Source organism: Crotalus tigris, unplaced genomic scaffold (assembly GCF_016545835.1).
Source record: "Crotalus tigris isolate CLP2741 ecotype Arizona unplaced genomic scaffold, ASM1654583v1 scf7180000018636.906410, whole genome shotgun sequence".
Lineage (NCBI taxonomy): Eukaryota > Metazoa > Chordata > Lepidosauria > Squamata > Viperidae > Crotalus > Crotalus tigris.
Genome location: NW_024097116.1, coordinates 885,110 through 901,390, shown reverse-complemented (window position 1 = coordinate 901,390; position 16,281 = coordinate 885,110). Strand labels below are relative to the sequence as shown.

At 36.2% G+C, this 16,281-nt stretch overlaps 1 protein-coding gene across 1 annotated transcript in view; it reads right to left on the bottom strand.

Moving 5' to 3' along the window:
- Positions 1–392: 392 nt before the first annotated feature.
- LOC120313360 (complement factor H-like) overlaps positions 393–16,281 on the bottom strand; it is a 75,751-nt gene continuing 59,862 nt past the window's right edge. The window contains exons 19-24 of the mRNA XM_039355197.1: positions 12,562–12,773; positions 10,746–11,393; positions 8,816–8,995; positions 5,111–5,284; positions 3,820–3,999; positions 393–2,415 (exon numbers count right to left, since the gene is read on the bottom strand). The gene's annotated coding sequence lies outside the window, so the exon portion shown is untranslated. The remainder of the gene's footprint in view (positions 2,416–3,819; positions 4,000–5,110; positions 5,285–8,815; positions 8,996–10,745; positions 11,394–12,561; positions 12,774–16,281) is intronic.

Below are 16,281 nucleotides of genomic sequence, written 5' to 3'. Positions count from 1 at the left end.
ATGCTTTGGCTAAAAATTTATACATTAAGGTTACATTATTGACTTCAGGTACATTTTGAAAAATGTATAGATGGCCTATATATTTGTTGAAAACTGCATTACCATTTTACCAATAATAAGTACTAAAATGTAGCTTTTAGAAGTAAGCTTTTATCTTCAAGATCTATTGTGAACAGTTGCAGACAATCCAGAGTTCATGAATTTTCCAGAACACAATGAAGTTTCATATAGGGTTATTAAAGATTACTGACATCCATACACTGCTTAAAAAGGACTGCCATCATTCATTGAACAAATATTTTATTTTCATGCTGGTAATAAAAGGTGGAAAGAAAACAAGGAGAGAAGGGTAAAGTATACATATATTAATGCAATATGGATAGTTGCTTTTTCCATTTATGCAAGTAATTCTTTTACATCGAAATTCAACTTTATTTCCATCTCCACAATATATTTTATCCCATTCCTTTCACCTCAGCTGTTAATATTGTTGCATCTCAAATCTTCTTCACTTGTTATTCAAGGAACTGCAAAAGCTGCATAAATTGCATAAGCTAAGGATTAATTTATATTGCTTTGGTCCTACAAGAAAACATTTTCATCAGCTAATACTTTAACAAATGAATCTTTCCATTGAAAATTATTTGATTGTCTCATCAGGAAAATTGGTGCATCTTTCCAATTCTAAGCTTAAGATCATGAAACTTTGCTGTTCAGATAAAGTGGTATCATTAGATAAAGTAGTACTATTGTGCTGGTCAGAGTATATAGCTAGCTTAGGAATTAAGAATTGTGTGTAGAGCAAGATCTTGTGATTTCTGATGGGAATATAAAATCTCACTAATATCTTTGAGGAGATTTTCAACAGAGAGAATTTCAGAACTGCTGTTATGCCCAGAGATCAATATTTTCTCTGGAATTTTACTTTTTTTTCACCAAAATTGCCAGCCATTTGGGGGAGCTCCCATAATGCATACTACATCTATGCGCTAGGACCAGAAAGATTTACATTCCCTTTTTTCCATGCAACATGTTAGGTAACTTGATACAATAGCTGGATATTGAATCAGGATACAAATCTAAGCAGATTCACACACACACACACACACACACACGCACACGCACACAAACACACACACCAAAAACCCAGAGTATCTTTTTCTAAACAATTCATTCAGATAAGGATATTGTCATAATATCATATATCATATCTCATTGTGATTTAGCATAACAAAATAGTTCAGAATTCGGTGTTTTTGAAAAGACATGTGAACTCCTCACGAGTTACAGATTTTGTGTTCAGTGGTGGTTAAACAGGAAATTTGGAGCATTTTAGGAAAATGCTGCCAAAGGTCAACTACGGGGTCACCTTCTGGCTAATTTATTTTTTATTTGATTGTAGCCTCTTTAAGGTTATTTTATTTTAAAGTTTAATTTTTGTAGAAAACCATTTTAGCATCAGAATTGCTAATTATACCACATCTTTAATTTCCCAATTATCACCTTTGGATAAGTCACCATTAACAATTTCTGGATCACATAGTTTTGTGGCTTTTGACAACCTTTATAGAGATTGGAGTGTGCTCTTTGTGTTTCTCAAGGACCTGTAAACCAACCAGGGCATGAGATCCTTCTGTTTCTATTATTCTAGACTGAGATTGAGTTCTAACGTTTACTGTTATGGATGTTAAGTTTCCCTTATATGCAGCTCTATCATTCATCTCTGTTGTATTTGTTTCCTACATCACTTTGCTACTCTGTATTTCATTTTATTGTTTCTGTGATGCATTTCTGGTTCCTGTTGTATGCTCCCTCTCTCTGTAACAACATGGCTTCTGCACAGTGACGCCTTGTATTGTATTTACTGACTTCACATGAAACATTTACTGTCTTTTCCTTTCCCTCTTTATAACTAATCATTTCATTCCTGCAACCTCTTCCATTCAACTTTTTTTGGGGGGGTGTTCAGCCCTTCTGCCTGCCTTTTCAGTAATAATCAAAGTTATGATCCTCAACTTGTGATTCTGCTCCTAATGTTGCAATCATTCTACTCATGTGCCATGCAAAAAAGTAGGTCTGTTCATGTGCTAGCAAATTTCACTGTGCGTGTTCCTATAGGCTCATCTACATTTACTGTTTCTCTTGAAGCAAAGAGGCCTCCCCTAACAGTTGGTTGAGAGTATGAATACACAGCATTGTCCCCAACTTGCCCGTCTGCAGAAGTAGCTGCAGTAGTGCATTCTAACCACTGCACCATCTCAGCTATTTATTCCTTCCAGAGATTTATCAAATTGGTTATTTTTTGGATGGGCATTTACTAGTCTTACAGACCACTGGTAGACTCTTCTTCCTGTCACATGAGGCTTTCAGAAGACTTGTAGCTCATGGTCAAAAGCAATCCAAGTGGCAGGTTATCTGTACAAAGAAGTGAAACTAATCTTTTATCATATCTCTACTCCCCAAATAGTTGAAACCTTTGTGAACATTCCAACTGAAGTGCATGAACTGAACACTAAGCAAAAATATTTTTGGTTTTAAAGGATTACAATAGCTATTAGAAAAGACTTCCTCTTTGTCTATGGTGACTGAAAGATTTCTTTAAAATTACTAATTAGGAAGGAAAAAATTAAATTGGCCTGGAATGCCTCTTGCCCTTGGACACTCACCTTACTCTCTTCTCCCACATTACTTTCAATGTTACATTTCTGCCACTAACTTGCTTGCAAACTTTGCAAGTTGAATAGGATATTTCAATTATAACAATAGCAGTAGCACTTAGATTTACATATCCGCTTAAGTATTACCTGTACAGACCTCTCTAAGTGATTTACAGAGTCAGCATATTGCCCCCAACAATCTAGGACCTTATTTTACCAACCTCGGAACAATGGAAGCTGAGTCAACTTTGAGCTGGTTAGAATCAAATTTCTGGCATTCTAACCACTGCTCCCCCACAGCTCTTACCTTGACATCTATTGGGAAACAAACTTCCCAAAAAATGCTGACTTGTATAGCTGAGGAAGACACAGCCACTAGGTACTAAACAACAGGGAGTACTTTGGGCATATCCATGCAGCCTGTGTGCATGGTGCAAGGACAGCCTACTGTTTCCCTAACACATGTTTGCATGCTTCTGCCTGTCTCAGGTTCAGATCCTGAATTGGGCAAGTAGGGGTCCCTGTGTGAATGTATTATGTGTTAAATTATTAGTTCAGAAAATAAACTGAAAGGATAAAAAGTGTAATCTTTTATGTATACTCCATTTTTCGTGTATAACATAGTCCAGCCGTTGTTCATTTATTTTTGCTTTCCGTATGTGCTCCAATGTAATCTAAATTCTGCTGAGCAAAGAAGAAAAGCAAAAGCTTTCTGTTACTGATTGTGACAGGATCTGGCTTCTTCAAAGACTCATTCTGATTAAATCACTTTCTTGGGTCCCTACAATATTCAGGAAAGTATTCCCCTGGGCTTTGGCTTATGGATTATGATTAGTGACAGCATGAAGCAAGTCTTCTGTACAGTAGCATCATGCTACGGAATAAGGTTATTACTATTTAATTTGCTTTTAATACATTTTTCCTTGCTTTTTGTGGAACAATTTTATGAATATTTTAAAGGACTTTAGAACATTTTCAAGAAGAAAAGTTATAGAAATGTTATTATTACTACTGCTAATTATAATAAACTAGTCTCCAGCTAACATTATTATTTCATAAACAATTATTGTGAATAAATCAATTTATCATTTATTAACAATAAAGCAATTTCTGCTCTAGAAAGAAGCTAAAACCAAAGTAAATAAAAAAAAAAGCTGCTTACCTTTACAGAGAGCAGGGGGGTTCCAACCATTAGCAGTACATTTAGAAATGTACTTTCTTGTGACTCTTGTAAAAAACACCTGTTTATAACAGGTTATCTCAACTGTATCGTTGTACATATATTGCGATCGTTTAGGTTCAATGTGGCCTTTTGTCACTTCTGGAGGAGGACATTGCATTTCTATGGAGGAATATGAATAGAGATAAATGGTCAATAAGTCATTGCCTAGAAGACTAATTTACTGCAAAATTAGGCGAGATCCTCATGCTATAAACCTTGAAGTGGAGCTATAGAATTTATTTTGTTTTATGATTTTTTTTCCAATTTGCTCATAACACATGCTGTGGGACTTTCTCTGATTCATATGAAGTTCAGTTCAGTTCAGTCCTCATCAGATGGCTGGGCTAAATCAACTCCATAGGAAGCTTAAGACTACCTTCACTGAAATTTGTTAAGAGGAGCCTTCCTCAAAAATATTTGCCAGGCAATCACTTCCTTGATGTGGACAATCTGAAGCTGTATAGAAAAACACGATCTGAAATAGAATTTCTTCTGTGGCTCAGTTCTGCCTCCAAAAATAGCTTGTGTTGCTCCCTTGTGGGATTATCACCCAAATTGTCCCTAAAGGAAACAAGTGCTTTTTTCTAAACTTTGAGTCAGAAGATGTCTGTCCTGATTAATTACATTTCCCTTGTCCAAGGAATGCTGCATGAAACATTCGTTCCTATTTGGCCCCACCTCTATTGCAGGCTCAGACTATATATGGCAGATTACAGACAGAAATAAATGCTTGTCCCAAATGATCTTCAGAAGAAAGAAGAAGAATGATCTTCTGAAGAAAGGCATTAGACATTTTAAATCTGATCAATTAAAATTAGAAGACAATATAGAATGCAGTTTGGTTCCACAAGTTTCAGGAAATTATAGACCCCAGATTTTTATTTTTCATGGCTGGTAACAATATTGAAATTATAGAATTAGTGGCACTTTTTAAATTATTCCTTTAAAACTAATTATAGCCACGGTAGGCAATCAGCATTAATATAAATAAGCCATAAATTCAGAGAAAACCTGAAACAGCATTTTTTTGCACGTTAAAGAAAAGAAAAATGGGTCAGAAAAAGACAATACTTGTTATTCAAGTCATATATAAGTATCTCTGGTGAAAATGAAATCAAATACAAACACACAGAGGCTCCTTCCCTAAATTATCAGATTGGAGCTGCAATCCTATGCATCAAATGTGTATAAGATTTCAGAGTAACCATGACCATTAGCAACATATACATACATGTACATTGAGGTTTTGCACTCCATCCATTCTTAGTACATAAGGCATCTGGTCTGTCAACGTATCTGTATCCTTCATTACATGAGAATTGTATTCTCTCACCTTCCTTGTAAATGGACTTTGGAGATAATATGGTTCCATGTTCAATGGGGTTTGCCTGGCAAGTTATTTCTACTATAAAATGCAAACAGAGATTTTTTTTCATGAATATTCTCTGTAATCAATGGAATAATAATAATAAAAAGAAATGCTAGATAACAAACATAAATGATTAGAGAAGACATTCTGTAATTCTAATTTCATTTTTCATCCTAATAGGATTCAGGTAGGAATAGATTGAATAAATGGCTCTTTTATCACACTCACTGTGAATGGACCAAAATCAATCTTAAAGCCATCTACTGTTCAGTTATTTTCACAATCAAATGAAATGCCTTCAGCCTCACCCAGTGTCTACATGTTGATATTAAACAGAAGTGTTGAGCACTGAGGCAACCTGTAAAGCAGGGGTGTCAAATTGCCAGCCCGTGGGCCGGATGCATCATACTGAAACCGCGCCCACTCCATTGCCAGAAATGCCAAAGAAATTGCGATATGTCGCGACACTTCATGTGATATTGTGAGTTGTAAAGCTGTAAAGTAAGACCTGTGAGCTACACCTTTCCTTCAATCAACACTGATTAGAACTAACCCTGAGGACGAAGAACAACCAAGGTAACAAAATGAAACCTTTAAGGACATTGGGTTCACTTAAGCACATTCATATTAAAATTATTTTAAAGTTAAAAGGGCTTTTCAGAACAGCAAACACTTCACGAGTGAGCCTTCATTCTGGGTTAAAGAAAAGAAATAACAATTTTAAGACTTTAAAGTCACCAGCAAAAGACCTGTCAGAAGTATGATATAAGTATTAAATAAATACGAGCCGAGGTGGCGCAGCAGTTAGAGTGCAGTACGAGGCCACTTTAGTGACTTGTCAGCAGGTCAGCGGTTCAAATCTCCACTTGCTCAAGGTTTGACTCAGCCTTCCACCTTACGGGGTAGGTAAAAGGAGGACCCAGATTGTTGGGGCAAGGTAAATATGATATATATACATTGCCTTACTGAGTGTACACCGCTAGAGCAGTGGTTCTCAACCTTTACATGCCGCGACCCCCAACCGGTTGTAAGTCGAGGATACTCAACGGTCGTAAGCGAGGACTACTAAAGGGCAGCACCGTTGCAGAATGGACTCGGCGGGCTCAGCAGGGGCAGAGACAGCCTGGACAATTTCCTATGGCTTGGAAAGCCAATAGAATTAGACTCTATCAAGAGAGTCTATCTATTGGCTTTCAAAAGCAATAGATTAAAGGGAGTAGCACAGCTAAGGAAAAGGGGAAAAAAATGGCAGACTGCGTTGTTTGGCGACCCCCATGAAATGGTCGTTCAACCCCAAATGGGGTCCTGACCCACAGGTTGAGAACCACTGGCTTAGAGAGTGCTTGCACTTAAAGCGGTATATAAGTCTCATAAATAAATAAATAAATAAATAAATAAATAAATAAATAAATTGGAAACCCAGTCAAATTTGAAATATTATTTTTACAGATAACTTCTGAAATAAATAAATACTTTAATGGGGATGCAGATTGTTTAAAGTTTTAGAGAAAAGAGAATTGGTGGATTCTGCAAAATAATGGCAAAGAAAATGCAATAATGCAAAACAAGAGAGACCATCTGCCTATAAACTGTCAAAGGCTTAAGGACATAAAGAAATAGTCAAAAGGGGGAAAACAAGAGAAAAGCTTCCCTTTTAGTTTTAGTTGTAGTTGATTCATTTTCTTTCTAGATAACAAATGAATGAAATACTTATTACTAGAAAAAATTGTAGAAGGAAGGAAAGGATAGTTAAAGACAAGAATTTAAATTCATTTCATATTCAAATATGGTTGCTATGGAAATATTATTTAGCAAATATATTTCAAGGTTGCAGAGATTAACAGTGAACAAAGAATATTAATGAACCAGAAGTTGTCTGAAGTGTTCTTTTTTTAAATAGAAGCATGCAGAAGAATAGTCCAATTCCAATCCAGGGTTCCAAGAGCCAGGTCAGGTTGTCAGCCAGTCCAATTGCCAGAGATTCAAAACTTCTTACATGAACCAAATGTGAAAGAACCTCACAATAGAACCAAGGCTTAGACATTGTTTTCAGCAAATGAAATATGATCACAGCTGCTTTTTAAATCAGGATGTAGCCACCTGTCACTAATTAAGAGATTTACTCCCTTGCTGGGGAAGAAACTTCATGGAATCGTATTTGCTTGGTGGAGGGACTTGGAGGCCTTACATCAAAATCTGACTTCTTCAGCTGTCCAGGGAGTCCCTGTGTTTGTTCAGCCTCAACTGCATCTTGTCTTTGTGTCTCCTGAGACTGATATTTCACAGGTTCAACAGGAGCAACTTCAGATTTATATCTGAAGCTGGTTTCATTACAGAGGTAGTTATTAAGTTTAAAGTCCTATATGTCATAGGACTAGGTTATTTTCCTAAGAAATCTATCCATTCTACCAGATCAGATACATTGTGCATCCGACTAGCCCCTTCCCTTAAATGTTGCCATCTTAGGAGACCTAGAAAGCTTGTCTTTTCCACGATAGTCCCTGTCCAATGGAACGTCTTTTTACTTCTCATAAAGCATTTGAGACCTAGCTTCCTCCACCCCTCCCCCCAGAACTGGACTAAGCTGACCTAACTTTGATTATAATGCTAGGTTTTTAGTTTTAATATTTTTCATTGTTGATAGATGGGACTTTATATTTTGGTTGTGAGCCACCCAATACTTGGTACACAATGGGCAGCTATATAAATGTAATAAATAAGTAAGTAAATAAACAAACAAATAAATAAATAAACATTTATACATCAATCAGGAAGTGAGATTCTTCTTATTTCTGGAACAAGGCAGTTGTAATAAATTATCCTCTGCCTTTTTCTTTCACTTTCTAAAAAGCTATTCATTTCATTCTGTAACATTTTCAGCTGTTTAACAACTTTGAGACCTCCTGTTTTTTCAGTTCAAAATTTAGGTTCACCAACCTATAATTTGTATCTATGTTTACAATAGGCCTATTCATTTGCTAAGAGAAGTACTACTGTCTGTGTTATTTTTCCACTGTAAGATGTGTGTACCTATCTGCTTGTAAATTTGCCTATAACCAGTGCTTTTTTTGTAAAAAAAAAAAAAAAAAAGGTGCCAGAACTCACAGAGGTCATACAACCTACCCTATAAGGTTCTATCCAAAAAAGGTGCTGGAACTCCATTCTGGGCGTTCTATGACAAAAAAAGCCCTGCCTATAACTTTGGTTATTCATGTCTGTTTGTTTGATAAGCAGATGTTCCACACTTCGTTGAAACCCATTTCTTGCACCTATTCTGTATGTATTTAGAACCTTTTCAAGTTGAATGGGAATGCAATTGTACAATCTTGTTTATTCTATTCTGATAGAACATCCTTCTTTCAAGTCTGTCCTTTACAGTATCCTGTTGCAACTAAATCGGAACTTTAGACATGTGCAAAATCTGCTAAAATGTGCTGGGTGAAATTTGTCCCTGAAGAAAGAGGGAGAGAGAGAGAGAGAGATTTTCATGTAAAATAATGTGAAAAATTACGCTTGTGCAGAGTTAAATTGGCTAAAATCATAGTAATGTATGCAATTTCTACTTACAGACACATTTTGATGGAGGTGACCACCCATTTTTTGTGCATTCAACCACCTGTCCTCTATTATCTGGTTCAAAGGTAAATCCACTGTTACACTGAATTTGAATTAGATCCCCGTCACGGTATATACTTCTTTTAGGTCGGAAAGAGCCATTCGATATTCTTGGAGAGTTGCATATAATTTCTAGAGAAAATAAATCATATCTTATATTGAAAAAAGAAAAGCTTGAGCTTGTATCACATGATGTGCATTGCTTTGTATCAGCACAGAAAAAACAATATTATTATTTTGAAAATATATATATCGCACCATCAGATAATTTTAATCAGCAGCCACTGATGGGTACTAACTAATTTAAAACTTTCCACTGATACCTAAAATATACTGTGAAATAAGCCATCCTGACTAAAACTGCTTTTAGTACCTTGATATTCATTTTGAAGATCGTAAATAAATTTCAGCAAGTTGCTATAATTCTTCTTCTTCTGCAGTTTAGTGTTGAATTAAAATGTAAAACTACCGTGTGATATCTCCATATTTGCTATTCAGTCCCACTGTCAATCCCAGTGTTGTTTTCCTCAAGAATTGCAAATTAGGAGTTCCACATTTTAATGGTTCAGCTTTTACCTAATGCTATAGATGGGCTCAGTTACCGTGGTGATGGATGCATTGTTGAAAGATCTAAAGCAGGGGTCTTCAAACTTGGCCCTTTTATGACTTGTGGATTTCAGCCAGCTGAGGAATTCTGGGAGTTGAAGTCCACAGGTCATTCTGGGAGTTGAAGTCCACAGGTCATAAAAGGGCCAAGTTTGAAGACCTCTGGTCTAAAGAATCAAATTTGGGATAGATTGTCCTGGAGAAAATTGATCTATGTGGTTGTTGAGAATTGAAACCACCTTCACAACATGTAATTAATCAAATTGCTCTTCCTGGGATTGTCCTGGGTGAACCCTGGAAATGTCAGCTGATCTAGAATTCAATATACTGCATGTTTGCTATGTAATCTTAGTTCTGTATTATTACAGCACTGCTGTAGAAGTTACATTGGATACCAGTGTTCCTCTGGATGCAATCCAAGGAGCTGCTCACTACCTTTAAGGCTGGATATGGTTCAAGAATGGGCTATCTATGACACTGAATTTTCCAAATAACCACTGCTTGAATGGCAAGACAATTTTCACTAAGAATCCCCAATTATCAGTTTGGTTAGGAAATTGTATCAGGTCTTCTCCTTGAAGCTCCCCTCCTCTGGGATCAGCTGCCTTAAGATGAGGGTTTTAGCCTCTCTCCTCACCTACAGGTGACTGAAGAGCTACAAGGGCATGTGTGTATAAGTGTGCATTTTTTATTCTTTGGTTCCACAAGGAAAAACATGATAGAGAAATGCCATGAATGCACAAATAAGCATTTCCATGAAGTTCTTCCTATGCCTATATAGAAACTACTGATTCTGGGAGATGTTAAACTGCCTGAATTGAGAAATGACCCTCATTAGGCATCCTCTTATCAGTTAGGCAACTGTCATAATGCATAAACAAACAAACAAATATTTCCATAATGTTCTTCTGATGCCTTTGGTGAAACTACTGTTTCTGGGAGATATTAAACTTCTAGAAATGCAAAATGTCCCTCATTAGGCATCCACTAATCTAATAGTGCCAAGATCAGAAGTAAAGCAATATTCTCTAGCAGTAACTAAATTAGATTTTGGTATGGTAACAGTTATAAATTCTTTAAAAATAGAAATATATAGTAGCTCAACAATGGATGTGAGCTGTATTATACCATTCAATTATATAAATGGTATTGCCATGCAGATATATTATCCTGCATCGATGAATGAGCAATCTTTTTGGAAAAACTCTCAAGGATGCTATGTACTGTTTTTGTACTAACTTAGCTATGGTTTGTAAAATTAAATCCTTTGAGTCACCTTTGCATTTAGGAATCAAAGGGGTTGTCCCATCACAATGGATTATAGAAGCTGACTGGGAAGAATCTGCTGCAAGGACATATCCTGTTCTACAGATCAACTCTATAGAATGTCCACGTTGAACAAATATATTTTCAGAGGCATCCATTCCATCTTTAACTTCTATCTTCTGCCTTTCCAGTTCAGCCGTGGGAATCATACAGGGATCTCAAAGAGAATAAATCTGTTAGAGAAGGATCCAAATGCAAATCCAAATCTTGTTGCAAAGGTCTAATAATAGAATTTAGCTTTCACCTACTAGCCAGTTCTCCTCAGATTTAGAACTGAAATCGTATATAAAGGAGAGTTGCTGCCAGACAAGACCAATTAAATTATCTTTATGCAAGAGAGAAAGAAAGCAGTGAATGGATCCTAATCCTTAGAACTGCTCATGAAAATTGGATGGAGATTTTATTTTCTACTTACCGAGGCAAATGGGCACTTTTGTCCAGATCCCATTGTCACAGAAAGATATTTTCTGGCCTTCCATGGCATAAAACCTTTGGCATCTGAATTCTACTGAAGAGCCAGATCTGTACTGCTTCTCAGATAAAGTAATAATATCCCCATTCTCAATCCTGGGTGGACCATTACAATTTGTTCCTCCTTCTATTAAACATGAAAGCATGAAGATTGAAGACTTTGGCCATATTCCAAACTAAGAAAACACCCATCAGCATCTCTGACTGATTACAAAAGACACTAATAAATATGTTTGAATGAGCATCCATTCAGGTTGTACGTGTTTATAGTATTTTTAAAATGCACACAGAAACAGTGCTAAATAAATGACTGGCTCAAAGGCTCAATTAGTATCAATATAAGCAAAGCTTGTAACGAGAATATTACTCCTCTGTGTCTTCGCCTAAAGGATATTCTCATTGTGAGATATCTACCAATTGTTTTTGTACTTATCCTGATGTAAACCTGAGATACATCTCTAACATTTCAAACTTCTGACTTATGAAGACTCATTTCCTTTGTATAAAATGTTACAGACATGGCCCCTGTGTGATCAATGCTCTTATGCAGACATTATGTGCTATAGTGGCAGACCAGAGCACTAATAGAGGCTGTCATAAAAATCATGTCATCTATAGGGAAGTGTTGAGAAAAAGAACCTGTTTAGTTAATACCCTCTTGTGGATTTGAAAGTATGGATAGCTGTAGTACTAACATATCCTTCTATATAGGCCCAGAAAAAATTAAGTCTGAAATCTTCAGTAGGATTTATTGCCAAGAAAAGTCCTTTTTCTCTATAATCTATATTTTTAGAATAATAGCATCTAAATGTTTACATGGTGGGGAAATATAATCCATAAATATATTCCATTTTTACAACTGTTCATTTCAAATTTGGGGATTTTTTTGTTTATAAGTAAAATCAACCATTAAACAAAATAGTTCAATAAAATTAAAGACTAAACTTTTACACCAGTTTTAAAGTACATTATTAGAAATGATAATCACTTGGTTATTATCACAGCAGGTTCTTTATTAATTCAGACCAAGTCCCTCAAAATGGGTGTGAATTTCGAATACTAATGCAAAGTATTTTTCTATTCACAAATAAGTTGCTGAAAAATGTTGTGTTTGAGAAGAGGATTGTACTTATAAGTCTATGATATTCTTAAACAATCTGTTATTACAAATTTCCAGAAAGCCACAGATGAAAAATGGAACTCTTTGCTTTTGCTAAAAGTAACTGTTCCTTTAATGAATGCAGCAGAAACTGATTTCCTTAGTAACCCCTTGGTTTCTCTTTTTCTTAACTTACCATTTTGAGAAGAGCAGCTTGGGCAGAGAAGAAAAGCAATGACCAGGAGCAGCCTGTTGTTCATAGCTTTTCAGGCAATGTCTGAACCACAAAACCTCAGTTCAGCAGTTTGGCTTTTGCAGCTGATTTCTTCCTGCTTTCACCATGCCTTCCTCATTTTATGCTTGTTTGTTTGTTGTCAAGGAATCTTGGAGGAGGAATAAGAATATGACCTTGACAGATAAGAGGAGACACCATGAGAATCTTGGGAACTTTATGTTGATACACAACAAACAAATCAATCAATAATTCAGCCTTTCAGGTAGTCCTTTCAACTCTTCAGAAGGAAATATCAAGGTTGATAAGAATACAGAAGCTAACAATAAAATTGTTATGTAAACCATTTCCTCATTTTTCTAGGTATTAACACTGTATTTTTATTGTAAATGACCCCGAGTGACTCAGGTGAAATTGGCAGTGTAGAATTTCAATATCTAATTAAATTACTTTTGCTATCTGACATATCTTTTTTTGCATTTATTATGTCCAAAGGTTAGCATCCAATACTATCCAATAATTTCCTTAAATTACTCTGGAGTTTAATAATAATAACCATTAACTAATCATATCAGGGAGACTATTTGTGGGTTTTTTTTTCTCACAAATATTGCGGATCTAGGATTGGGTTGCACTTCTATGAATACCCAGAAGGTCAAAATAATATCAACTCCCAGAAACTAGAAGAACAAATAAAGTAAGACATTGTTTCCTCATCAGGATACAAGATCTACCCTTCTTCCCTTACTAACCAGGAACATTCCCTTTTACAAGGGAAAATGTGGTTTTACATTTTATTTTCCTTTTTCTCTTTTTTTGTCTTTTAGAGAAAATATGGTGTCACCATTTTATAATATATTTTTCTAAAATTCAAAATCTCATTATTTTTACAGGTGTGCATAAGAAGTATTCTTTGACGCCAATCCCATCTACCTTCTCTGAAGAAAACCATATGTGTATTATCTGTTTCATATGATTTGAACTGAGTTAAAAAATCGTTTGTTTAGTGTAAACCAGTGTTTCTCAACCATGACCATTTTAAGGCATGTGGACTTCAACTCCCAGAATTCCACAGCCAGCATTGCTGGCTGTGGAATTCTGGGAGTTGAAGTCCACTTGCCTTAAAATGGTCAAGGTTGAGAAACACTGGTGTAAACAGTGTTTATTTCCTCCAGAACCTGTAGAGGGAAGAGGGAATGGCCTTGGAGGACAAGAAGAGAGCCATTACCAAGGCAGCTGTCAGATAAGAGGAGCCTGAGACTAGGCCCAGAAAATAACTTGAAGTAATGTCTCAGACAAGCCCCTTCCTAATTCACATGAAGATGAAGAGAGGGAGAGGGAAACACATGTAGAATTGCAAGATTCTATGACTGTAGCTGATACAATAAACATAGTACTTTATTTTATAGGGCTAGGATCAGCTTTAATATGAACTTTTCTACATTTCTTTTCCTTTAGCTCCATCCACACATCATAAAGCCACAAAACTGATATCTGACAATAAACAACTTATGTCACATAGGTCAGGAGATTATTGTACATGTGAAATAAATGGTTTCTATAAGAATTTGCATAATAACATATGCTTGATATCACAAACTCTTTCCCTCTCTGCAGAAATCCTTCTACACTTTGCCCATGATCAGCAACTGGAAGTTTTCTTCAGGGAATTTCTTATTCTTTACACTTTTCATGTCCAAAGAATCCATCCAGAACCTCAGTTTTGTCCATTTTTTTATCATGCAGAAAAACTGAAGAAGCATCATGAAAAAGAAGTCCTTTAACAACTTTCAGAAGAAAATTAGTCCCTTCTTATAATGCTCTCTGACTAGCCAACAATATCTCATCATCATAGCTATGGCATCACCATGAGAAATTAGAAGACTCTCTGTGGCAGGACCCTCAATATATGACTGAATATATGTTTAGAAAAGTGAAAAGCAGGATCATTTATTGCAGCAGGGATAAAGTAAGTTCTAGTTTAGTCTTGCAAGAATAACTTCCAGTATTCAATGTGAGAAGGACTTTGGGCTATAGCTTTGATACATTGAAATTTATTGCCAGGAACTAGCAAAAAAAAGGCTATTTAAATGATATATACAAAAATGTAAATTATTACACATGACAATATTATTCATTGTGAATAATAGTGTTGTACTTCTGAAAAAACTTTGTAGGCATAAGCCTTGATGAAACCATTGAACTCAATCAGCATCAGGACATCTATTCATCTTAGCTAATATCTGTGAGAATTTACATAGTGTGAGAAGTGAGAATATGGCCTATTGATTCTTTATGTATAATTGGGCCTAGGTAAATCAAAACAGGCCTTATGAAGAAGATATGAAACAAAGTGGAGTGTTTTCACAATATGAAAGAACTATTTGTAATTTGTTATGCAACTGCTTTTTGTGTAATATGATTTTGCAAAGTAGACAGTTTCCTAAGTATATTTGGAACAAGAAGGTTAGAACTGTGTGAAATAGAGAACTGATAATAGCATATGGATGGTGATTTCAGATGTACACAGGTATGTATGGAAATTGATGGTCAACAAGAAAGAACAAGGAACTAGTTTCTTAATATTGCAAGATAATGACCATCTGTATGTGGTCAAATTGTTAATGAAATACACCTCTGAATCTTAATGTAAGAAGTATTGTTTTGTGTTGCTATCTCTTGTTTCTTTCACTGGATTTTCCCACAACAATAGGTTTTGACAATAAAAAATGAAAATCATTTTTGCAAATAAGTTTTATTTGTGTAATAAATTTGAAACTGCTTTATGGTAAAATATCTTTTTAAGTTCTATTGTCACTACTTCACGAAGGGCTGATGATTGGTAATTCTCAATCAAATATTTTGGTTAAGAATCTACACATAAAAGGTGTACATTATTGACTTTAGGTACATTTTGAAAAATGAGTACAGGTAGTCATCGAGTTATGACAGTTCATTTAGTGATGGTTCAAAGTTATGACACCATCCTCCAAAAGTGCTTACAACGCAGTTCTGAAGTTATGAATATTTCAGCACCACGGCAGTTGTTCACCATTACAACCAACCATAGAGACACTGCAATATTCCCCCTGCCTATCCCCACCCCCCCGGGACCTAACAGGGACCTATACTAGCCCACTGACTCCATCCCACCCTCTTACTGACTGCTCACATACCTTTCGAAGATCCAGAGTTCCAGAACAGGCTGTCCACTAGTTTTCTCTCAAGTGAGCTTTCCCCTCTCCAGCTTCTATGCTGCAGAGTTTGCATGGCAGCACTGTTTCTTTGCCTGCTCCTAGCGCTCCAAAAACAGAGTGGTAAGTGGTAAGAGGCAGAGCAGAGGCAAAGCGGGATCTTGCATTGCTTCAGGCTTCCGCCCCTTGGCTAAAGCTTTTGGCATGGAGAACAGAAGACTTTGGGGGGCTCAGTCTCCTTTAGGCCTAAGTCCTCCATGCCAAAAGCGTTTTTCAAGGGGATGGAAGCCTTCGGGGACATGGTCTTGCACTTCTTCAGACTCACCAAGGCTGCCTGGTGCTCCAAAAGCAGATTGGATGTCTGGCACAGGCAGCCTCATGAGTCAGCTAAGCTGAGGAGGGCACACTCATCCTGCTCTGCCTCTGCTCTCATGGCTCCACTGGAGTGCTGGGAGCAGGCAAAAAAACTACTGCCATGCAAATCCCACAG